Source organism: Hetaerina americana, unplaced genomic scaffold (genome assembly GCF_022747635.1).
Source record: "Hetaerina americana unplaced genomic scaffold, ioHetAmer1.1.p SCAF_8, whole genome shotgun sequence".
NCBI classification, from domain to species: domain Eukaryota; kingdom Metazoa; phylum Arthropoda; class Insecta; order Odonata; family Calopterygidae; genus Hetaerina; species Hetaerina americana.
In genome coordinates, this window is record NW_027287427.1 from 76,943,161 (window position 1) to 76,969,717 (window position 26,557).

Below are 26,557 nucleotides of genomic sequence, written 5' to 3' on the forward strand. Positions count from 1 at the left end.
GTACATATACTGCAATTAAATTTACTGCAAGCTCGAGATTTGATATCTATGCTAATTTTTGTGGTTTACTTCCATCATCAAATAATTCTCAGAGCTCCGTTAAGACGCCAAAAATGAATACGATTACTTTTCCTCTGGCGGATTTATTCGCTAATATTCGCTTTATTCAGCAATATTCATTGACGGGGGACACTATGAAGTCCTCTTATGCCCTAAGTGCTCGCAATCGGGTCGTATTCTTGTCATAGAAGTCGGGATAAGGCGAAGGGAGAGAGGTGAGAACGTGGAGGAAAAGGAGGCCTGAAAGGAGTTGCAGGGGTTTTGGGGAACAACAGATCCACTGGGGATGGACAGAAATTCTGGAGACGGCGAGTGAAATCAATGGCTGGGGGGGCCGGAAGTGTTGTGAACGTCCCCGGGGATATACGATTGGTACTCGGGATGTCTCTCGTTCAGCTCCCTTGGGTGGGTGTCTAAAAAAATATTTTCTTTACTTTTTGGAAGTAATTGTGTATTCAAAATTATTGTGAGTTGTGCACTTCTAGAGAATTAACTCGGTGCCAAAAAATATTTTGCCAAATATTTCGATTCCTATAGAATTATTGCAGTGGTAATCTTCCAGAATTTTAGAAACGGGTGTTTCTAACCGGGGAATTATCTAAACTTTTATGTATAAAATTAAGAGGTTTCATTATAAAGAGAGGGAGAGAGAGGCGTCTTATAGATTTTCAGCTTAAGAAAGCAAAATATTCACTATAATACGCTGAGAAAATATAACACGCGTTCAAATTGAACAAATCACAATGTAGGTTCCTCACGGCTAACCCATCCACGCTGAATATTTCCTCTAATAATCATGAATGGCCTCAGGTCTGTGGGTAGTTTCTGCCGAAGAACTGATTTACGGGAAATGGACTCTCATTTGAGAATATTCCTTCATGGTTCCGTAATTTACAGTGGGAAATTGAGAGCTGACTATTAAGAAGAATTTATCTTTCATCGATGAGTAAAGAATAAACATTTTTTTCCAGAATTGTGGCTGGAAATGAAAAGGTACTTAGATACGTTGAATATTTATTATGTGCGGGTGAAATGGCAGATAAAAAATGCAGACACTCGGCTAATAGCCAAAATATGTATAACTGACCAATGATGGAACTAAGAAAGATAATAAAAATGATATATGTATTTGGTACCGTTTTAGTTCACCAAAATTACGGTCATAGCACTAATTACAACGATAAAGAAATTTATAAACCTGAGAATAGAGGGAGTTAATTAAATTTAGTCGAATTCGACAGAGTTTGTTTTATTTCGAGAATGCTTTTGATACCCACAAAAAAATTAATTTTTTTCTGGATTTCAAAAACATTTAGATAAGATTTCATAGTAGGCACCACATAACATCAGTGCGATATAGTGCGTTGAAACCTGTCGTGCAACATTCCGATTAGATGGTGGGGTATTGCCAAGTTTATTTTCGTTATAGATAATAATGGATTGTGTTTTTTCTCCCTTACTTTTTCGCTGATCAAGGTTTTATATCAACTTCAAAGCACAATGGTTTACGTGTATTCTGATCTCTTCCAAAAGAAGAGATCAGTCCCGCCTCAGCCTGAGAGCCAGTGGAGTGAGGTCTCCTCAGTGCGCTCCGTATATGCGTGTGGTCGAGCTTTCCTGATTCTGGTGTGAGTGGTGCGAGCGAGTAATCTACGCGTGAGCCCTTCGAATCAGGCCGGTCGAGTCCACATAAAGGCCCGGACGAAGCTTAGTAGTTACGCAAGGTTTGAAATACCGTGGAGACTAAGGGGAACTAACTATTATAGGGGGAATTTTGAAAAATGGACTACATTGTCAATTGAACTGGAAATGATTATTTTTATGAAAGCTGAATTCTATCTCAGGAAGCAGTTTTTGAATTAATGTCGGAGTACACTATAAACAGAATAATGTAAATACAGAAAAGCTTTCCGGTTCATGAAATACTCTTGAGAAGGTAACAAAGTGTTTTCATAATTAAAAGGCTAACGGAAGAGGGTTAAATTAAAAATTATAATTAAAAATTATAAATAAAAGAAAAAACCGAAATAGAATTCAATGTACATAATAATATGCCCAAGGAATTGAAAATGGGTTAGGTATACATAATGTTTTTAAGGAATAACTGAAGTTATTACCGTAATTTTATTCAAGTTGTAAAAAAATTGTGGAAATAGAAAACATTTGTTGCACATCGGTCTACTTCGAGGCCTAATTTAAAGTAGATAGGTCAAAATACGGAAAATAGAAAGTCCTTTTAAAATTCAGTAGCACCGAATTTCCAATGCTGCAATGTTCATCGACATTTGAAACAATGGGAGCATTTAAATGTTTAACTGATTTACTTGATATCAAGAAAATAAAAAAATCAATCAGGAGTTTTGAATAGTTTTATATGAGAATTTTTACGGATTCGTATCAAAAATGCTTTGATGAATATTCTTGCAAGACTATGTTCTCTGTGGCTTATTTTTGCTTGCAATCTGGTTTTTTACTTCATGAAGTTGTTCCCAATAGAATGGTACTATTTTTGTTCACGATTTTGAACTGATATCGCCTGTAACTTATTCTACCGAATTGCTGATTACACAATTAGAGGATTTGTCCTTCACCTCTGTTTATCAATAAGAATCTCTTGATGAAACAGATCTAAAAAATAAAAGACACTACGGTTACGGCATATTGGAATATATTTTGTCATATATTTTTCATCTGATGACAAAAACAGCAAGCGGAAGGTGTTCCGTTACAACTCCAATATTCTTCTACAACTATTAGGTGTCTCCAATAAAGAATCATTCAATATGGTCCGTTAAAGTTATCCCCGCCGTTTGATAGCTTTACTTTTTTATTTTAACGTACAACCGTGATACCAATTCCTATTTTAATTTAAGGCACGAACTATTTGTATTATGTACCTTTAGAATGTTTTAATTTGTGATGGGTAATTGGACGGGAGTATGTAGCAAGTCCGAGGGTGATTACTCAAGTCATTACTTAATTTTACGTTTTTCTTCAAGCGTCCAAGAATCAGGTTTCTCAGCGCAGAACAAGTTTGACTCATACGCTGATAAACTTGTCTGTCCTTGCATACATATGGGAGCAGAATAAATTATTTGAAATAAGCATCAGATAACTTTCAAGCATGACATCGAACAAATTGATTGTGATGGAATATCATCGCTTCTCAAAGGAAGAGAACTTCCTTCCCATCTAATAAATGGAATATGTAATTATATTTAGTCGTGTGGTTTTTAGACTTGAAAATGGAAAAGATCATTTAAAACCAAGTAGACTACTCGAACAGACTTGTAAATGTTTTTCGATTCCTTTTATAGACTCCCTTACCGCCTAGAAGCTTTCCGGAGCTAACCATTTCAGCGTTTATTAACTTATTCGGGTATAATTACAGTTCAATGTTCGATTCGGACCGTTCCTTTATTGAAAATTGATTTCAAAATAGCAGTTTAAAGTATAAAATATGTCCTTTCATTATCTTCAACAGGGGAAGAAATAAAGTACATCACGCTATAATTCTCAACAAACTTTCCTTTTTCGCACGAATTCCTGAAGAATTCTTTAAGGAATTAAATCCTTAAGTACTCCTCTGTATTACTTTAGAGAAACATCTCATTTTATAATGCTTTATTGACATTTTGACTTCTAATATTTACATTTTCGTAAGAATCAAAGGAATAATTAAATGAAAAAACACCTACATTTTTAGGAAATTTAAAATCAATCGTGAGTAAACCAAAAAAATTGCATGAACGGCAATTAATTACCGTCGTAGTTCATGCTTAAACATATTTTGTTAATTACTTGAATATGTTAGGGGAAGATTATTACAAATTGAATTTAAAAAAGAAAGAGCGACGGACATGTAGCCTCTGTGAACAACAACCTTTACAATGATTTTTTAGTCCACAACTGTATTGACGCCAAAGATACGCTGGAAATACTCCATCCTCCCTCAATCCCTCTCTGAATGCGTACCCTGGGGTAACTTATTTTTCATGGAAGAGATGAAGCTCAAACAATTCCCTCTTGGGATTAGTTGGAAACTTCCGGAAAATATTCCTTAATTTAATTACCATCTCTTTCAGTAGAGACATCATCAGTTAAATAGTGAAGAATTTAATGCATTGGAAAGTTGAGCGTGCACGTCAACTGGGAAAAAATTATTAATGGAGTTATTGTTTTTATAAATGAAATTTTTTTTAAGTCAGCGCGATAATATTTCCGTTCATTATTGCCCAATGGGAATGCTTAAAATTATAAAAATATCTGGGTATGAGTGAGGCGTTGTTTTTTGCGATAAGTCATATTTCTGTGTAAATTCAGATAATTGTGAAGATTCAGCAAAATAGTTTTCATCAATGGACGGAACTAGGTTACCAATTTAGGCCTTTAAGAAGAATTTCGATAAGGTATAAGTATTAAGGAGGCCAGAACATTTTTATAGTCTCGAAATTTTGAGGGTCATATTGAACCCCGGATATCGCCCTCGTTAGTGGTATTTTCCTAATAGGACGGTAACAGGATGCCACTTCATCACGTTATCACGTCGAGATTGGGGACCTGAGCAAATATCACGTCGTTCCGGTCTGGCATGGGGCCAAATTTAGCATCGCCGCAGCAGCATGGACAGATTCTAGGGTACCTCTTGTATTTAATAAACAAGCAAACCAGCCGGTAATTAATGCCAAGGTTACTATTTAGTTTATTCTTAAAGTATGTATAATATCCTATCCGGTAGCGCTCTTCTGTTATGAAAGGACATAGGAAAGGTTTAATAGTTTTTTCACAAAATATCGTTTTAATATAATTTAATTTCATTCATGCATTTCATTATTTCATTTTCGATAGGAACGAATTGAGATTGGCTGAATTAAATAACTATCGTGGACAACATCGCGCATCCTGATGTCTTATGCAGGTAGCATTTATTACTAAGCTGCGTTGATTGCTTCTCGCTTGCTATCCATTTCCCATCATTAAAATAGCCCACCAGCCGCCGTAAGTGCGTTTGTCGTGTGTTATCAGGGTACCAATCTGACTAAACGTACCTTGCAGTTTCTTTTTTCCAGTGTCCTGCATAACTTTAAATTATTTCCAGGCTATATGTCATTTATGGTAGTTTTTCGATTAACACAGAGCTATGATCACTATGACATATGAGATTGATCCCTTTAACAAGAAAAACCGTAAAACTTACAACATATTAAACTATTCGTCAATTTCGCACACGTTTTATCCCTTTTCGTTCCATCCAATATGATTATCTATATGTACTTCTCCACTTCCTTAATTTCCCCTACATCCTTCCGTATATCACGGTCTTCAACATTCCATTGTCTGTAAAAATTCCCTGCTTCCAATATTACCGTATTCTATAGATTACTCCCAACAATCCATTCTCCTCACCAACATGGTGTAGTGCGTCCTAGGTTGAAAGAAATGACACAGTTGCAGGCGTAACATGGTAGAAATCCTTCATGATGAAAAAAGACACTACCCTTTTCCACATATAATTTTTTATTGCATTTGTTAGGTCTGAAACACATTAAGATGTGACACTGTAACGATACCTAGGTTGTCATAAAAAAATTTCATGTGGAAAAGCAATGGGTCTTCTTTCGCGTCATAGGTTGTTCTCTTTCCAACCACTTTAGTTTTTCCATTCTTCTTCAGACCATTTCTCAAAAGGCTTCAATGTTCGTCAATGTTTTACTTCAATGACCATGTTTCCGCACCCAAGAAAACCTGGCTCCATATCAAAGTTTTCGCCAATCTTGTCTTATTCATCATCGTTACACAACGCTGCCGCCATCAGCAGCCCTTTTCCTTGCGAAAGCTTCTTAGCCTATCGCAATTTTTCTTCTTCTCTGACCTGCGATTTTCACGTACCTTTGGTTTTCACTTGGCATTTACCCTCATCTGGCATATCAAACCTTGAGTTAAAGAGTGTGGTGGTTCGTATTTTTGTCAATAAATTACGGCTAGTGAAAGAATGCACCACTATTCAGAAACGCATTACATTAAATAGGCATAGCGACTCTCCAAGAACATTAGTATTGCTTCTCTTACAAATCCAAATTCAGGGACAGCACTACCACAAATTTTCTTGTATAGGGGTGATGACTTTATTGCCTCATCTTTCTTTCCATTTACGTGTGAATGTCAGCGTGTTTTCATCGATTTTATACGTGAGCCGACCAAAATTTGGGAAATAAATGAAATAAGATTTTGACTGGCGTGCTGTCAGTCGAAAAAGGGATTGTCTAATTGAACTTCATAGCGCAATTAAATAAAATTACACAGATCTCAATGCCGATTCGAGATAAAGAAGACGGTTACCGCAAGTATGGCAGTTGACAAATAATTCATGGCAGAAAGTTGAAACGAAATTCTTTGTTCGAGGGTAAGTAATTAAACTTAGCAGTGAAACTTAGTAATGAAACCTCAAGACGGAAATGTTTTTCTTTCTTTGTGCTGCTGTATTCAAATAGCAGTAGCAATATGTCCCAGATATATTACTTCATAACAAATATAATTCATGCATGAGTTGCCTCAAAATAAGTGTAGTCATTCCTGGTGTTGTAATTCCTCTATCCAATTTTTACTTCAGCAAAGTGTACAAAAAAGCGGCTAAGGATAATGAATAATGTAAAAAGTAAAGAGAAAAAAGAAAAACATGTGGAAATTACTCATCAAAGAATGATAATCGATGTTAGGGTCAAAATGTTGAATAATATTGATGGGGCGCCGGAATTTGATGGTGTTGTTCACTCTTAGAGAGTAGGAGGGGGACTATAGTTGATAGCGATGAGATGTTCTTTTCTTCTTATCTGCATTCCTTAAGGGGTTTATCTTCCCGTCTCCCTACGGTGTGTGGGGAAGAAGTGATGGCGGTGTCCTGTGGTGTAGGGTGGTGTCCGTTGGCCGATCGGTCTCTTTCGTTTGGGATCATCCGGCTGCCGTGAGTCGATTCACTCCGTGGTCGCAGTTAGTGGAAGGAAGGCTGGCTTAGGACTAAGCCGTTGTGTGAATGGCTGGTCTCAAGGAAGGGTCGGTCCGTTTTCCTCCCTCAATACAAACCCTCAACCCCCACTTTTTTCTCCCATTCCCATAGCTTCGGTTTTTCTTACTCGCCTGATTCCTCCCAGCACGGGGAGACACCCTAATTTCCCCACCTCATGTATATGATATATATATATATATATATATATATACATATACACATATATTTATATATACATATACACACACACACACACACACACACATATATATATATATATACATATATGTTTAAATTGGACCAGTACAGTGAGAGCTTCACTTGAAAATGATGTAGCGCATCGAAACAGGTGAGAATAAATTTCTTATTTAGTGGAAAATTGTATTGTCTTCGTATCTGTTATTACTGAGTATATGATTTGAATTACTCGTATTTTGTGCATTCCATGAAAATTCATGCAAAAGCATGATGATTGAAATGGACATACTACCTTGATCAAAAAGTTCCCGGAATAACCACCGTGTGGCGCTCCCATCGTTCCGATTTGAGTTCTGTTTTTTTTGTTAAATTGGTACATCTGTTGTTGATATTCCCTTTAAATCTTAGTGTCATAACTTGACATTTGCAAAAGTTACGTAGCCAAGAGTACATCTATCTCTGTGTGTGTTGGCGATTTTTTACAATTGCAGAAATGGATTTAAATTTGCAACAACGAACTTGTATTAAATTTTGCGTAAAAAACGGATTTAGTGGCGCACGGACGTTGGAAATGTTGGAAAAGTGTTTCGGCAACGATTCTCTAAATAAAACGGTCGTTTACCAGTGGCACGAGCGGTTCAGAAGTGGTCGTGAGTCAATCGAAGATGATGAACGCAGTGGCAGACCATCGACATCGAAAGTCGGTGAAAAAATTGATAAAGTAAAAGAAATGTTGGTCAATAACCGCAAATTAACCATCAGAGAAATAGCGGAGGACTTGAACATTGCCTATGGATCCGCCCAAGACATTGTGGTTAATGATTTGGGTTTCCGTCGTGTAGCAGCAAAGTACCTCAATTTCATGCAAAAAAGAGACCGTGTTGACGTCGCAAAAGACATGATTTGCGAGGCTGAATCCGATCCCACATTCATCAAAAGGATCATTACTGGAGACGAGACGTGGGTTTATGAGTACGACACGCAATCCAGACATCAGGCAAGTGAATGGCGTTCACCAAATGAGCCGAGACCAAAAAAACCACGTCGTTTTCAGTCAAAAAAGAAGGCAATGCTGACGGTTTTCATGGATTACAACGGTGTAGTGCATCATGAATTTTTGCCAGAAGGCCAGACAGTAAACAAAGAGTATTATTTGGGCGTTATGAGACGTTTGCGTGAAGCAATTCGCCGAAAGAGACCAGAAATGTGGGCAGAAAACTCGTGGATTTTGCACCATGATAACGCACCGTCGCACAGTGCTATCATTATTCGTAATTTTTTGACGAAAAATGCAACAAATACCATCCAACAGCCACCGAATTCACCTGATTTGGCTCCCTGTGACTTCTTTCTGTTCAATCGAGTTAAAAAACCATTACGGGGAACGCGTTTTAGCAGCCGAGAGGAAGTAATGGAAAAATCGCAGGAAGCACTGATGGACATACCGAAAACCGAATATAAAAAATGTTTCGAGGATTGGATCAAGCGCTGGCATAAGTGTGTTGCAGTCGATGGGGATTACTTTGAAGGGGACAATATAGATTTAGATGAATAAACTTGTATTTTTAATTTTCTGAATAAATTCCGGGAAATTTTTGATCAAGGTAGTATTTGAATGAAGATACTAAACTAGTGATCTCTCGGGTTAGATATACAGAGGTTTACTTCACCACTTCTTTAAACATATATATTGGAATCGAATTATCACGGAAATTATCACGTAAAATCAGAAAATTGTGTAAGAGTAAGTTTCGAGATAAGGACCAAACAAAGTAACTAGTGATATATGATTTTGGATAAATATAATTAAAAGAGAAACATACCATAAAAACGTAAATACACGGGAGGTTAACTATTAAATTCAAAGAAAACCGTTTGGCTGCCATGCCATTTCTTAACCGTTGAGTGCAAAATTGAATTACAACATAAATTGAGTTTATCAAATAAAAAATATGAAAATAATAATCAATATCATGAAAGAACAGTGACAGTAGCATATTTCAGTGAACGTAATCTGGTAATATCTATAATGTCTCATTTCAGAACATTTCTACCATGTTTCTCAAAATAAAAAATGCAATAAAATAGTCTAATTGGCATCCCACATTGCCTTGGAGTTAAGCAACTGAGCCTCGGCCGCCATCACTATTTAGGTTGTCGTTAGGCAGCACTACATATACTGCATAGGATCAAGGAGTAGCAATACTACCACTGCAGAGGGATTGAATATTCTGTAGGGCCCTCAATCATTATTTGATTTAGATGGTGGTAATGGATATTATTGTGGTTTTATTGAATTCGGGGTTTAATTCAGAATCGATTAAAACGGGCTCGCTATTGTACCTACTGTTTTCCCTTCACTGTCATTCTAATGGATGACAGATTTTTGCGAGACGTCTTTTATCACCGGGGCAGAAACAAAGTACAATAAAACCGTAAGCGAACGGAGTTTTTAGAAGCACCAATCTACTTCTCCCATAGATGTTAACGCTCAGTCTAGAGAGAAAGGAAGCCAATGACTCTCCGTTTATGAATGTAGAAGGTACTATCGATTTGCTCCTTTAATTATAATTGATCTAAATTTTTCTCTTAGACTATCCCCGTCCCCGTACGTGACTACTACATCTGTATCCGATAAGAGTCACACATAAGCCTCCACAAATCTTTGACTGGTTTTTGGAAGTCGAACACGAACGCTAGAGGCTTTGCCGAATTTCCTGTACTTATCTAGAAAAAAATTCCAAAATGTTCCTCATCAATGAAATTGCTATCCTCAATTAAGTCAGGACCTCATCCTTCGAGATGAAAGTCAACAATGGACATTATAAACGCTATTTTTCGTCTGTTCATTGGAGGAATGGATTCGGTGAAAAGTCACCGAAGTAGACTTTGCTCTTTGGGTACTAAAACTATAGTTTCATAGTTCAACAAAAATATTTTCTAAGTGCAATTTAAAGGTCAACAATAGGAGTATGTCAAATAAATTGAATTTTTTCTCAAAAGCCATCCATAGGTAAATGAAACGTTGGCTTTCATTTTGTTTAAAGCGAATTTCATTTTACTCGTACTGCTCTGAGCAGGTTACGAAAGATAGAAATAGTAATTATAATAATAAAAGTGGCTGTTCTCGTGCATTTTCTACCTATAACCATGTTTATGCTAAATATGTGATCACACTTTTTTTAATAGTGTCCTAAAAATTAAACATATAATCTTTTCTTTGTGGTTGATTCGTATTTGTTTCCCATTTATCATGTGTCTGAGCTACAGTTAAGTATTTTAGAAATAACGCTACCATAATCTACTGTTCATGGGAAGTAAATCTACGTTTATTCCTTGTTTAATAACTAGACTAGACTTCAATATTAGGTTCATACTTTGTTGCATAGATTGTCAGTCAGCCAAGGCTTGCCATGTATTTTTCCAGAAAGAAAAGGCTGAGATTGCTATTAAAATAGGAGGGCAAATACTTGGGCAAGTACAATAGTTAACGTGTCTTAGAAGTGTTTTGGACCAATATGGTCGAAGTAGTAGGGACGTAAGGAGAATAATTGCGCTAGGCAAAGAGGCTTGCACAAGGAGGAGTGAGTTGATGACAGGGACGTTGAGTAAGGATGTTAAGAAAAGACTTTGAAATGGAGCGTAGCTATGTACGGCGCGGAAATGTGGTCATTGAAGCGGGAGGATAGACGTAGACTGGAGGCTTTGTAAATGTGGGTGTGGAGAAGAATGGAGACGGTGAAATGGACAGAGAAGAAAACAAATGAGGAACTACTTGATATGGTGGGCAAAGAGAGGCGTTTGCTGGGTGAAATCCTATGGAGGCAGGAAAAGTAGATGAAGGGCGTATTAAACAGCAGTGAAATATTAAAGACTGTAATAGAGGGGAGAATTTTAGGCGAACAAGGAAAGGGCATGAACAGAATAATGATGTAAGATGGGATGAACGGAGGAAGGAGGTACACAGAGATGAAGAAGGACTTGATGTAGAGTAAGTTGCTGGATTGTGTTTTGTAAGGAGTCACAAAATATTTATTCGGTAGTACTCTATCCGAAACCTACCTTTACCGGTAGATTACTTAATAATTATATTGGTTGAAGGGTAGAAGCTAGACAAAAAGTAATCTGTACAGCGTCTTTTCCTCTGTGAGGTTGATGCAAAGGTATGTGATCCAAATGGGGCGGCCATTGAGAGATGGCATTAATCTAAATACCCCGTTGAGAAAGGTACCGGGAAGGCATCTCAATTATTAAACCACCAACCGATGATGGACAGAATTATTAGAATGAGTCGTGGCAGCTATGGGCTCATTTCAATCAGCCACATGCCATACCTGGCAGTGGGAGAGGCTTCCGCGGTCGTCAAAATCCTTGCTAAGTGGAAGCGACAGCAGCAGCAGAGAAGACACAGAAAACGACCAAATTAGTTAGAAAAGGGCATGAAATCTTAGGAAGATGTTTAGAGAAGGAAAATTGGAAAATATAAAGGGAGAGATGGAAAGAGTAAACATAGTTTTTTTAGGTTTGTGTGAGGTTAGATGGAAGGATAGCGGGGAATATCGTAGTTATAGCTATAGAGTGATTATTGCCAAACTTCTGATAGTAAATCTATCGCCTTGGCAAAGAGTACTAATCAAATTCTAGAGTTGGGACGCAGGGTAAACATAAAACTGATGGCTGGAGTGATAATTGAAGACTTGGAATATAAAATGAACTGGAAATATATCACTCTGAATTTGAAGATAAATGGATCAAGCTGATTGATCGTAATAGAGTTGTTACATAGAGCGAAGAAAAGGGGAAATTACTTTTAAGGTTAAGTACCACTTTTTGGAAGTAATTGGTGCTTGTTTCGGTCGAAGGATTTTGTCCGCAGGCGAAGAATTTTGTCCGAAGTGTAGAAAGGTCTGTCTGTTAGTATTCCTCCTCACAGGATAGTAAAATGTTGACGTAGGTTCCTTTTGCCCGTTTACTCTGACGGGCATCCTTGTTTGGACACCCGTCAAGAGAAGATTTATTTGTTTTTAATTTCGAAACAAATCCCCAACCGATTCACTCCTGGTCGCTTTTTTCCCTCGTTTGCTATCTCCCCCTTTGCCGACCTCCAAACCTTTTCCATTCTGGGTTCCACTCAACGTCGGCCTTTTCAGCCTGCCGGCCAGCATCCCATCACGTCTAGGCGCCGGCGCCGCATCCCTGCAAATCCCTCCCTTATCGCCACCGTGCTCTCCGGAGCGACCCTTTGCTCTCATCTCCAGGCGCCTCTTCCTCCTCACCGCCTGTCCTCCATACTCATTCATACACCCCTTTACATTTCCTCCACCCACCCCTGTCTCCCTCGTTGTCCCCATCCATTCCTTCCGCCTACTTTGGCGTTACTTCCATGATAAGAAAATCTCTTTTCACCTCTACTTATCCTCACTCATCCCTACCGCTACCACTTCAGCCGAAAGGCGAAGAAGCATCCAGGGCCGTAGGGATTTGGCGATCGGAGAATTGAGCATAAGACTCTTTCAAACAAAATCCTGGCTTTCATGACCGTTGGTGACGACTAATATTACTGAGTATGCTCCTAAATTAGACTTCCGTTAACTTGAAGCAATGCGTGTACTAACGGCAGTGATTAACTCGAAGGTTTTTTTATTACGAGTGATCTTCCCAAGGTATGTATGTATGCCTGGCGGGATTGAATCTCACAAACTATAGCATGGAGCGCATTTATTCTCCTTACGCCGCATGCGATTTTCAATTTAGATCTTTTGGTATAGGAAATAACAGTTTGGGTAAAGGGGGGACGTCCCCGAGTTGTCACCGGGTTTTTAATCTCTGGTTAGTAGCACAACCCTCTATGTATTGATTAATGCGAATGTGGTTAAAGAGACAAACAACTCTGCTGGAGAGGTTTTCAGGGTTACCCAGAGGGAATGCGTAACCGAAGCAATGAACATATTCTGCGAAAAATAATCATTTATTTTTAATTTCAACAGCACATTTACAAAATTTGTAACTAGATAAGTGAGGCTGTTCGTTTATAGTGTTTTGCGTATACGTTATCCTTGCGATGCTATTAAATCAATACTAGACCTATATTTTCCATGTATGATAATCCTTGCATTTTTACATGTAAGATATTAATAAATTTAAATAATATTTGTGAGCGATACGATGGCTGTAGTCCCTAAATTATTTATAAAAGTAGTTCCTTAATCGTCAATATTAAAAGCTACGCAGTACCTAGTCGTAATGACGTACTGTGTGGAGCGAAAGAATAAAGAGTAAATGGTGGGTAAGTGTCCATAATGAAGAAGCATTGAAAATATGCCAGATTCCTTCTGCAGCCCGAAAAGTATCTTATTTGAACTGAAAACTTGTTACTTTCTCCAAACAACTTCACCTTTTAAGGCCACAGCATTTAAAACAACCAGCTGCATACATTTGGTATTTCCCATTTACACCTTGCATAACTTTAAAAAAAAAATCATTTCGTATAAACCTTAATCTCAATCCCAAAAGCACAAAAGGCTTATTAGTTTTGCTTGGTTAGACGATTGAAATTTTTATACATAGGTATTCTTGTGTTATCACTTTTTCATCAGTAAATAAGGCTCCTGACATATAGAAATTTATATGACTAAATAGTCTTTTATTATTGATTGTTTCGATACAAAAACCGCCTTAATTTCATCAATTTATATTCACTGAAGGTTCATAATAAATAGATGTTATATAAATTGAGTGATATAAATAGTGTGATACACAGGGTGCGGTAATATTACTTCCTTTTTTAAAAGGAAGAATTTAAAAAGGAAGTTAAATTGCCGCAGTATTTTAACTAGGCATTGGTCAAAAGGAGGATTGGAGAATAAAATACGCCATTACGCAAATTACCACACCAATATAGAGTTTTAACAATGAATGATATTAAAAAATATCTTGATACAATATAGATTAAAGAAAATACGAGGGTCATCCGGAAAGTAGTACCCGTTCGTGAAATAAAGACAAAAAAGTAAATATTAACAAACATAAAAAATTTTATTTGAAAGAGGATACTTTAAACTACTTCTCAACATAATCTCCAAGCAAATTAAGGCATTTGTCATAACGTGTGACAAGTTTCTGTATTCCTGCTGCATAGTCCTTCGCCGCCAGCTCATTGAGATACGCGAGGGACCCATCTTGCACAAATTTTTGCATAATGCAGATGGTGTTTAACAATTTCATGAACAATTGTTCGAGAAACATTGGGAAAATGCTCACAGATGTCATCAATTGTGACGCGCCGATCGTTCCTCACGAATTCGTCAACTGAGCTCACCAGTTGGTCTGTAATGACAGACGGTCTCTCCGAACGCTCATCGTCGTGTGTGTTCCCCCTCCCCATGTTGAAGTTGCGACACCACCGCCGAACAGACGACTCGTCCATTACATTGTCTCCATACACCTCCTTTAATTGGCGATGAATATCACATGGGCGAACGTTTCTTGCATTGAGGAATTTAATCACTGCCCTCACTTCACAACTGGCGGCGTTCTCAATTTTTTTAAACATTGTAAACAATCACAGAAACAACACAGGCAATGCTATCGTCACGCAACTTGGCTCAGAGAAGGCAGACAAGCCACTGAAGCTATCTGACCTCGTCCAGCGGCTACTCGCGTCGTCAGCACTTCATGCGGCACGAACGGGTACTACTTTCCGGATGACCCTCGTATATTGATTAACTGCTGCACTACTCTAAGCCAGTACGCCTTCCTACACCTCATTCTGCATTAATAATAACTTACTCTTTAGTTCTGTATACTCTCCACCACCGTTAATTCCATATAAAATACATAATGTTATGCTCCTTCTACCTCGCTATACAGCACTTTCTCATCCATTAATGTCTCCTTTAAGTGTCTACCATCCATCCATGGGCTCTTCCTTCTTCGAATTTTCTGCCACAGCTGTTTGTTTTCCCGTAGAACAGTCATTGTTTGTTTTTATTACGTCCGTGTTGTTTTTTCGTTACTCTTCTCTCCCAAATGTTTAAGGCCTTTATTTAAGGCTAATTTATTTGCTTCAATAACCAACTTTCTAAACTAACCAAAATACGTTAAATATTAGCTTTCTAAAGCCTTTCCTTTCTTTAATTTAGACGCCTTTAATCATTTTTGTCATTCGTCCTGTTGTTGAAAGATTCAACTCCTATCGCAGGCCTTATTTTTGTTCTCACCACTTTTCTCACTATCTAAAACACTACCTAAATTGGTGAACACCTCCAATTATTATAATGTGTAACACCCAACTTTAACAACTCTCTTAACCCTTCTTTTTCTTCATCATATCTTTACTTTAGTTTCCTTGATTTCCTTTAGATTTATCCTCATCTTACACCTACTTCACTGATACTTTAAGGTGACATAATGAAAGTAGTTCTTTGGCGGAGTGGTTTACTAACGGTTCATCATTTGTAAATCTGGTTGGATGAGTTTCCCACCTACTTTCACTTCTGCATCCATCTCTACATATATCTACTAAGCATTTCATTATGAATTCAATATTTCAATAAACAGTTGGTTTTACTTTTATGTTAAAACTAAGATTGGAGATAAATATCAATAGAGCTACAAAAAAGGCTTTATCAATGAAAATTTTAAAATTCCTCTTTTGGATGAAGTGTACAAATAGCTACGCGGAATTTAGTGATTCATCTCGCTTCCCTGCTTTGTTTCCATTTTGTAGCTGTTTCGTATCGTATGGTGAGTTATTCCTTCCTTTAAAAGCTATTCTGTTTCAGATTTAATCTCCTGCTTTGCAAAGACTTCGACATCTCAATCATTCATGGTTCTTCTTTGATATGACAGTCATAACGTATTCTTCAGTCAAAAGGATGGAAATGGGAACTTGCGTTTCTCAAATGCCTGTAACCCCTCTTTCGTTGGGTAATAAATATTCAACCGTGAACGTTCCCTTTTTTTTGTTTATTCTATCGTGACCGGCCACCGTTGTGCATTCACGAATTTCGTTACCTTCGATGCCTGGACTCGGCTCCGAAGTTTTACATCGAGTTCATTTAAATACCAAACTACTTCCCCTGTAAGTGGTCCTGGTACTGAATAAGTGTCGTGGATACCAAGCTACAGGTCTATATATCATCCTAGTAGATGTTTACAAGTACAGTAAAGTACTTGTACATGGCTTAATTGAGGATATGGGATGGATATAACCAAGCGGAATAATGTTGAAAATCAAAATTATCGATATTATTGTCAAATCAATAATAATTTATGTAGTTTAAGAATTATGATGCGATTGAGATGTTGCGAGGATTAGTAACATGTAAGAAAAAAGCGTGTATTTGTTTCTAAATATAAGTAATGCTCCCAAGTAAGAGAATTTCTTTTATTTATTAACATAATTTATTTTTTAACTCCTCCATGATTTGCCTACCATAAATAGATACTTAGTTAAAGGAGCCCTATTCATTAATTTATTTAATTTCCCATTCCTGGTCGTTTCCCTAAAAAACAAGTTTATATTGTTTAAAATATAAATGAAAACATAAAAAGACATTGATTTATTCAAAGATGACGAGGAATTAAATAAGGCATGTCTTTTAAGACTTCTATTAATTCTGAAAGTATATTAATTAATATGAAACTCAATAGCTTCTTGTACGGATTACATTTTTAGATGCCATTATTTAAAAAGTCATTTTAACAATTATGTATATTGCGGAGACATTTGGATTTAAATATAAATAACGTATTTCAAAGAAGGGTTGGGGTAAAATACCAGTTAAAAGGGATAGTCTCCAACACTTTCAAAGCTAAACCTTCATGCTGTGACGTATTGTTATTTGAAAAAATATGGCGATATACATTCATGGAACATCATAAATAATACAGCCACTTCTGCCACCGTTACACATTTTGTTATGTTTTTTATTTTATTCACGCAACAGCCTCAATGGAATATTTAACTTCATCTCACTTTGTTGTTTGCCTTTCGTTGCTGGAATCCCAGGGGTGGTTTTAGGTATCTCGACATGTCAGATAATCGCCGTTAATGGATTGAGGGAGTAAATCAGGGGTAACGTGAGTGCTGTAGTGAGAGATAGGAAACGGGGGTGACATATTGGCAATCGATTTGGAATATTGCAATTGTGAATCTCGGAAGGGCGTGACGGAGGTGCGGAAATGACAGATAAGGAAATATACGCCGAGTCGGGGGAATTTTGGGGAGGTTTCGAAGGTTTAATTAACAGTCTCGTGAATGTAGAATAGGTGGATGATGGAAGGTGACAACAAAGTAGCTCCATAATATTGCAGAGGAGGATCAATATAGATCATATCAAATCGTCGCGTTGCAATTAAATAGATTGAGGGATGGATGGATTTAATGGATCGCCGAATGCAATTGAACACTCGTAGTCGTCACAGACCCCTTATCAATGCCCAATGGGACATTTTGAGGGGGAATCTATTACGGTTATGCAAAGTTGTTTTAAAAATGTGGGAAGATACATTTATTATTATCAGTTTCTGTGCTCAGTCTCAGTAATAGTAACAATTGATTTTATTGTTGTTTGACGGAATTTGATAAATATTAGGTTTTATGGGCCTCGGACACGGCCACTTAAGTATGTGTAGTATATAATATATTGACGTCGCACAGAGTTATACTGAATTAAATTCCCTGAATTAAAAAATGAGTTAATTATTTTAAATATTTAAATATGCTAATTTAAGTTAAATCTTATGAAAATAATGACGGTATGAATCATTTTAGCTTAAGTGTAATGGATTAATGGCTTTCTCATGAGTACAACGCAGTGTCCTCCTAAGTGGTTGGTTAACCTATTTCCTCAGGTAGGGCTTGTTATGGGAAGATTAGTGGGACCTGAAAATCTTCTAAGCAACAGCCTGCAAACCGCCGCCAGGCTGTGTGGTGGGGGTTGTAAAACACTTGCACAAATATCAGTTCGAACATGTATTTGAATATGCATTTCCTCGTACACATAAACATGTACACAAACATATATGATTTTTCTGCATATTCCAAATTTTGCTCAACACTTCTATATCATAATTTCATCACATTTTCTCACAGTCCGTCAAATGAATCATTATTGCTTAAATGACTTTCATTTACTACTGACATATTAGATGTTTTCAGGCTTAACTTAGTGAAAATCCATTATCACTGAAATAAACAATACAATGCAACGATTTCAGTGTAAAAATCATTTACTTGATTTTTAAACTTTAACATTTTTGCGCGGTAATACACATTAAGCGGTTAAAAATTACTGTCACGTCATTTGCCATAGTTTCTTGGAATTAAAAATAATTTTGGTGGAAGATCCCAACAATTTTGTGGAAAGATGCATTGTATTTTTACTTCAGTTCTTCTGATATTTCTACACCATTTAAAGAATGATAATCAACTAAATCAATAGGTCCTATGAAAATAATCTTAATATGCTGAAAAATGTATGACTTAGACTGCTTTGTGTTTTGGAATGATTATTATGATTTGGCACTCGGAGTTATTATTGTTTTAAATCAAAATTATCGATTTTCAAAGTTTATATCTGTGTGTAATTTCTCAGCCTACATTTTGCAAGAAAATGGAAGTTTCGTGAGATAAATCTAGGATAATAATTACAAAAACTGTTTCGTATTTAAAAAAAAATGGTTCATAATCTATCAAACATTTCATATAAGATTCTTTCTCTTTTTTGCAGGTTGACTGACGCTCATGAATCTTAAGAATTCAGGAAACTTATAGTTAGTTTTATGAAACTAAGATTGTTCTGAGTACCTGAACGATGGAAAAGTTCATATTCGGAATACATAAAATATTTCCTATTCAGCCTTAATATAATTCCTTAAAAGGTAAGATAAATCCAATTATTTAAATTTACTTCAAATTTGGTGATAGTGCACGTAAGCATGGTGCCTCCTAAACTGACATGAAGCAGGAATAATTAAAGTCAGTGCGGTCCTCTTCTTTTTTGAATTATCTGAAGAGATTGCCTTTTAAATTCCGAAAGCTCGAAATGATCCTCGAATTTCCCTAGGAACTTTGATAAATGCTTGAAAAATATATTTACCGTAGCCAATCCCCTTCCCCACTTACATTTCTATTGCCATCTCATTTACAATAAAAAAATGTCAACCTGTTCTAATTTTGTGTATGACCAGAGTAGAGAACAATTTTATTTAAAATTCGTTCTTGAAAAGAGCGTTTTCTTCTACTTTAAAGAAAAAGGGTGATAGTGGGGGCTTATCTCAAAGCCGATCCCGGCGCCTATATCGTAGGAAAACAAGTCTCCGTCAAGTTAATTAATATTCCTGTTACTACTTACTGCTACCATACAGGTATTGAATCTTTTCTGCATTGGGACGAAGGACAGAGAAGAGCACTCACTCAATGGAGAGTCGTAAAAGTAGGTGAGTTTCAATCTTAAGCGTAGGAAAATTCTAAGTATAGCAATTAGATGTGTTATCGTTACTTGTAGAACAGTAGTAATTAGGTGTGTAGTTTTTACACGTGGTTCCCCTTTTCACATTCCCTACCCAAATTTTCTTCTTTTTACTTAGATTCACTGCAGCTTATTTAATATTATTTTTAAATGATCCTTTTTTCTTTTCACGGCTGTTCGCAACCTACCGGTGCTTCTCGAAGAATATGTTTGGTAGATAATCTATATTTACAGTTGATCCCCCACGCAACCATATTCAATCACCTGATTTCTAAATTTGATGTTAGTTTTGAGTCCAGATGCTGTTGAGGAGGAAATTTAATATTTTAAATCTTCCATGACACTGTATTAAATGTAATTACTACCTAGGATGAATAATATTTTGCTTTTCTGGTGAATATTTTGAACTGTTATTAGATTTGTTTATGTGAACAAAATTTTTCCTTGCACGATTTGCAATCATATAACATTTTTTTATGTGTAACGTAACACTTAACTCTTCTATTTTAAAAACTCATATACCTCCTGGTCTCTTTTACTAATTTTAATGTGATAAATGGTCAGATAAATGATCAGAGAATATTGTTCCATAAATTATGATTTAATTGTGTTCACAGGATAGTATAAGAGGTATCGATAAGATTATTCTCATAATTATATGTAGCCTTAATCTTTGCTTAATCTAGATCTTTGCTTGTACATAAATTCATTATTATTTTTTATTATCAATCAGAGACACATTGATAAGAACTAAAACATTTAAATTTTGCACACTTGCAGCTTTTTGCATAGGTTTTGACTAAACATGGTTTCTATATTCATTCCGTCGCAATATAATTGTTATGAGTCCACCGAAAATAACATTTTTAATTGAATTTTAATCAAAATTACATCTGTTTTAATCCGAAGGAATACCGAGAAATCATATTCCTTGCATGGCTTCAGATCCGGCGTCTTGCATCCAAATGGAAACTATTCAGTCAGGTTTCCCAGGTAAAATTCCCATTCGATAGGTCTTTGAGTGACTTAATTTCATAAACCACGAGGAAAACATACTGTTGTACAGTTAAGCAATGTATCTAGAAAAGAAGGTTCATGGGAAAACAAACGAGACCCGTAATCCAATTTCAGCATTCCGACGGGAAACTGTATTCTTAGTGAATTCACTGATGAAAAATAACGTACCATATGGAATTTCGTTAAATGTGTTGTATTGAAACGGGCTTCTCAAAATATATTTTGCCCTCACTGCTCCTCCTTTTACCATCTCCGTCCCTTTTAATTATTTACGGCGTAATTCCTCGGCCCCTTTTCCGCCCGTGGATTGATTCTACCCTTCAAACCCCTCCGCCCTTGTCCACCCACTCCTACCGTCCGGAATCCCCACAGGCCCTCCTACCCCACCCTCAATTCCCTATTCTCTCTCCTCTCTTCTCGATATACTCCCATCCGATGGCTCTGGAATCCAGATGTCCCGGTCGCGCATTCCGAATCAGATCCTCTCAAGCCCTCCATATGCATTCCAGCCTCCCCTGCTGCCTAAAAACAACGCTTCCGTGTGCGGAGGAGTAAGAGATGAGGAGAGAGAGAGAGAGAGGATATCCCTCCGGTATTCTGGTGGAATGATCACGTGCACACTAGCGCCATTATACCTTTGTTGTCCTCTTTGTTTTCTGGACACGCCAATGAAAATCAAGTCCTTTCAAGGCACTGACTCGTTATCTCTTTTTTGCCGAGTGTTTTTAATTGACGTGATATATGTTATAAGAATACCGTCACTTATAATGAATGAGTATTTGTGCACCGCAAGTTTTGTGATTAATATATTATATACTGTTTAAAAATTGACCCAAAAGTCCACATTGCCTAGCACAAATGAGGAGATAACATTGCGTGGATACTTCGTTTTCTCTTAATTGACCTTATTGTTGTACAAAACATTAATCTGGATGTCAGCATCAATTATTTTGCACGTGCAGTATTTGTATAATTTATTATGAGTTTGTGTTCAAATTTTTAGCCAGTGCTCCTGCATTGTCCAATTTGAATTTTTTGTTTCCCTAGTGAGAATTTTTAATCCCTTCAAATTCCAAGGTTTAGGAGTTCTTTTTCTATTCATTAATTTTCTCTTCAGGTTTCTCGTTATTTTCATGCCGCTCTTAAAGTAAAATTCAACATGAGAGGAAATTGTATAAAAAAGAAGTTTGTTTTGCATAATGCCTTCCGAATTTATGAGGTACTCACTTGTGACTTGATTAAAGGAAATATTATATTCCTCTGGAGAAACATCCTAAACCCTATTAAACCCAGTTATATTTTTTAAATTCGTGAATTTCAAGTACATGTTCCTTTATGTAAACCTATTATTCTTTTCATTACTCCCGTTTTTATAGTGTTTTCTTTTATTTCAATTATGATATTTTCCACGATTTTTAGCCCGAGAAATAGGTCCCTTCTTTAACTGTTTAAAACGCACAATTTTTCTACCACATTGATGCTAACCAATGGACTGATACCTTTATTCCCACTCAATAAAATTTCCCTATCAGTCCTCAAAATTCAACTGTCTCAACATATTCCAAACCCAATTGAAATGTCTATGCGTTCCTAAGTTTTAATGAATGTCACAGATCAAGATATAGTCTAAAGAGTATTAAACCGTAAAAACCCCATTTTAAGAAACGAAGTAAAATTGGAATAGCCTCATTGATTTAAAAGAAACAGGTACACATTTGTCAACAACTAATAATTGACAAATATTGTTACATTTCTATAACGTAGAAATACAGATTTTTTTATTTATTAAGTTTATTTTTTATATATGTATTATGGCTCTCCATTAATGTTTACGACAAAGTTACGCAATAATCCTTTAGACTTATATGATTTGCCTGTACTGAAAGAAGGTTCCAAAAATATTTCCTAAAGAATGTGTGGGATGAAGTTCTACCAAACGTTACGCACGAAACTATTAGCTAAAAATAATTATTTTCGGTACTTACCAAGAATTTTCCAAGGGAATAATTATGGGTTTCAGTTACTAATAATGACTTGGGCAAAACATATTTATTTTTTATTCTTGCAAATGTTGCCCTCAAATACATCGGTATTTTATTTATTTATTTCCAATGAATCTTCCTCCTCTCTTTTCCATTTCCACTTCCTCATAAGTTACTCAAATAGTTACTTAATACGCATGCTAATTCCACTATTAGCTTGTCTTAAATACTAAGAATTACTTCCATCTAGTTAACACTGTATCCATCAACTGTAAACACACTCGCATATTCTTATATCGTGTTTTGAACTTAAGAAATAAATGGGATCATTAAGATTTTACTATGAGAAAAATTCAGTATCGATATTAAAGTCATTATCTACATTCATATCGTATCAAAGGCCCTCAATATCTTCAAAAGGAATGTTTGCGCTTTCATGTTCAAAGATATTCTTTATTTCTTACATAACTTCATTACCTTAAACCTTGTAACAGTGAGGCGAGCACATTTTGCGGAGATGTTAACTAATATGCTAAGGGTAATCCATTTCATTATTTTTCACTATTAAAATGACAATATTTTTATTTGAAATATGAAGTTATAAATGTAGGCAGTAAAAGATAAATTATAACATTTTTACTGTGTTTTTTCCAACATTCATATATATCACTGCTATATACATAAAAATTGCATATAACGACATGCTTTCTAATAATCATTTCAATACTGTGAATATACTACTAAAGATTTATTCACCTGGAAAGTAATTTAAGAAAAAGGTTCCGAAAATTCTAGTCGTATTTTTCACCTAAAAAAGCGGACTGGACCGCTTGCCAAACGGTTTTTAGTGAACTGTGCAAAGATGAATACGTACATGCAATTATAGCCATCAACATGGTCCGTGAAAGACATCACAACAAAGTTATTAATTGATTTTTGAGTTTTCACATTAAGGGTAGTCTTAATTATTTTAGCTTTAATGCAGTATAATTCGCATCAGATGCCCTTTAGGTAAGTGTTATTGGGCCTAAATTATTCCCTCTGTGCGCTAACGACAACAGCTCCGTGGTTAACAGTAATACACGTTTGTTGACAAGCGATGTTGTCATTTACAGAGATTTCCCTATAAAGTGCGTAGTGATGAATTTATAGAAAAAGAGCAATTCCCTACCTACATTAGTAATACCGAAATAGAAAGTGCAGACTTGAATAAATACTTAAGCGTTTACCTTATTCATGACCTATTTTGGTTGAAATACAAGAAGGGAATATGTGGACATGCTAATAAAAAAATAGGATTTATCAGAAGACTAGATAGTATGTGCAATGAAAAGATTAAAGTGAAATTTTCACTCGTTAGACTTCATTTGGTTAATGCTACCGATATAAGGGATCCTCATGAAGTCGAATTGATTGCCATATCGGGCGGCAATCGTGGGTAGTGTAGCAGAGCTAGATTAGTGAAACATTTTTATTGCAAACTGAGTATCGTATCAAAATTATCAGAGTAGCTAGGTTGGGAATTACCCGCTGTGCGAAGTTTCAATCTCTTCGTTAATTGGAAGGATATCTCTTTAGCAATGATGTTGAAAATATGTTTCTAGTCACATTATACTACGGTAGGAGAGATAAAGTCAATTGATTTGATAGTATAAGTGTACAAGAGATACATTGAATGTCATTTTTCTCACGAATAATAGGGAATCAGAATTACCTTGTCCGAACTAGCAATGCGGGAAAAGAATTTTAGGGCGAAAGAAGTCTGGTTTTTAATCACCCTCTTTCATACACCCTTGCGGTGGCAGGCAGGGTGACATTTTGAGTATTAACCTTTTTAAAAACTGTGGTAGTGTATACAAAGTGATTGCTAGTAAACGCAACCTTGCTCACTCTCTAATTCCTGATTAAATGTATGCACATTGTTTAAATTTGCATGTTTCTTTTGTGGTTACTACACAATTCTAGATAGAGTTTCGTCTAATTCAAAAATATTAATAGATGGTAGCAAATAAAACAATTTCTGGCGTCACTCGGTGGAAATTCTTCATATTGAAATTAAATTTAAAATACTTCGCTTTTCCACATAAAAACTTTAGTTTACCATAAAGAAACCTAGGTCGTAAATAAAAGTTTTTTATGTGGAAAAGTATTTGAAGTAGGAAGAAGTATTTTAAATTAAATTTCAAGATGGTAGCAAGTTGTTTATTTTAGTCGCCTTATCAACTTTATTGCATGGTATTGGTACCTTATTATTCATTTTAAGTGATTCACTTTTTATCAAGTAGATGCTATTTAGTTCAATTTGAATTAGAATTGGTCAGCATTTCCGGTTCTATTCTCAGAATTATCAAATGAGGAAATACGTACGCATTTATTGCCATCAACACTTTACTGCTCTACGGTTTTCCGCCATGGAATATATTTTGGAAAGTAACTATCTAACAATCAGCTTCGAATAATCAGTAAATGAAAATTTCCCTACCATGGTTACTTTGATGCGACCATGCAATATAGAATTCAATTAACTTTAAAAATGGAGAATGGATGGTCACATATAGCTTGTGCTCGGAGCAAAACTTGATGGAAATTAATAAACGAGAAAGTTTTCTCGTTCATTCACGGACTCATTCAAACATCTGTTTACCATAAACTAATAATGTTCCATCGATACAAGTTCAGAGCTCATGTATAATAAAAAGCTATCGTTCGAGCAATCGCAAACTTATCACAAATTTCTTTAAAACTATGTCTTAGACGAGCTGGGATTTCCTACCAAAGTTTGTGGTAGGTCGTACACGAAGTTCAGTATTAGATACGTGGAAAATAATTTCAGGAAGGCTAAAATTTTGGTAACTGTAAAATATTTTTGGAATAGCTGTCTCTGACTCTCTCTACGAAAAGTCAAACGTTGAGAATACTTACCCACTGGCCGAAAAAAACTCCTCATTATCCATTCTCAATCGCAACCATTCCTTCAATTTCTCTTAAAAAATTTATTTTTGGTATGGCAATATTTTTTCTCAGCCATTTTTACACTCCTATAAATCTCTTCCCAATTTATCAATTCAAATATCTAATTTCTATCCTATTTTCTCTTCTTCGTCCTAACACCTGGATTCATACGTAATAGATCTCTTGAACAATGTCTTCTTTATCAGTTAATACACCTTTGAGCATTGTACTTTTGCCAAGGTATCCTCTGTCGTCAATTCGGATTTTTTTCACGAATAAATAAGGGCTTGGAACCAAAGGATAATGCCATTAAAATCAATGCTTATGGACAGCTATTCAGCGGATAAATTGATGGTAGATAGTGATTATGGTTATCATTTTATCATAAAATTTTAAACTGGTTTTGCAAACGAATTTTTATGCCTTTCTATCAATACATAAAAATCTAGTATTTACTATCCTCATCTAGGATAGATGTCACTAGGTTTAGCAATCAATATGAGGATTTTTTCTACAGTTGATGTACTCACCGCTTACCTGGGCGTTAATCATTTTGAGTGCTTAATTATTGTATTCCTGTCTGGCATAAAGGCTGCTGTACTCACTTCGGTATAAATGACGGCGTCGCACTGCAGGTAAATTATCTTTATTCCGTCATATATTACTTTTTGTGGTTGAGGAAAGTACTATAGATTGTCTTTGCCTCGAATAGTTGATTTATTCAACAATTAGTCTTTATAGCTTAAGTTTTTAATCTATTATATGGGCCATAAGCTTAATCGTCTAAAACTAACTAGATGCCACCACGGTAGCGGTTGTTTGCATCAATGCTCAATTAGAAATCATTTTTGGTCACAGAAATTTTGTAA

At 36.0% G+C, this 26,557-nt stretch overlaps 1 protein-coding gene across 1 annotated transcript in view; it reads right to left on the reverse strand.

Moving 5' to 3' along the window:
- The window catches only part of LOC139698147 (cholecystokinin receptor type A-like), a 460,304-nt gene that overhangs the window by 83,285 nt on the left and 350,462 nt on the right, over window positions 1–26,557 (reverse strand). The window lies entirely within an intron of this gene.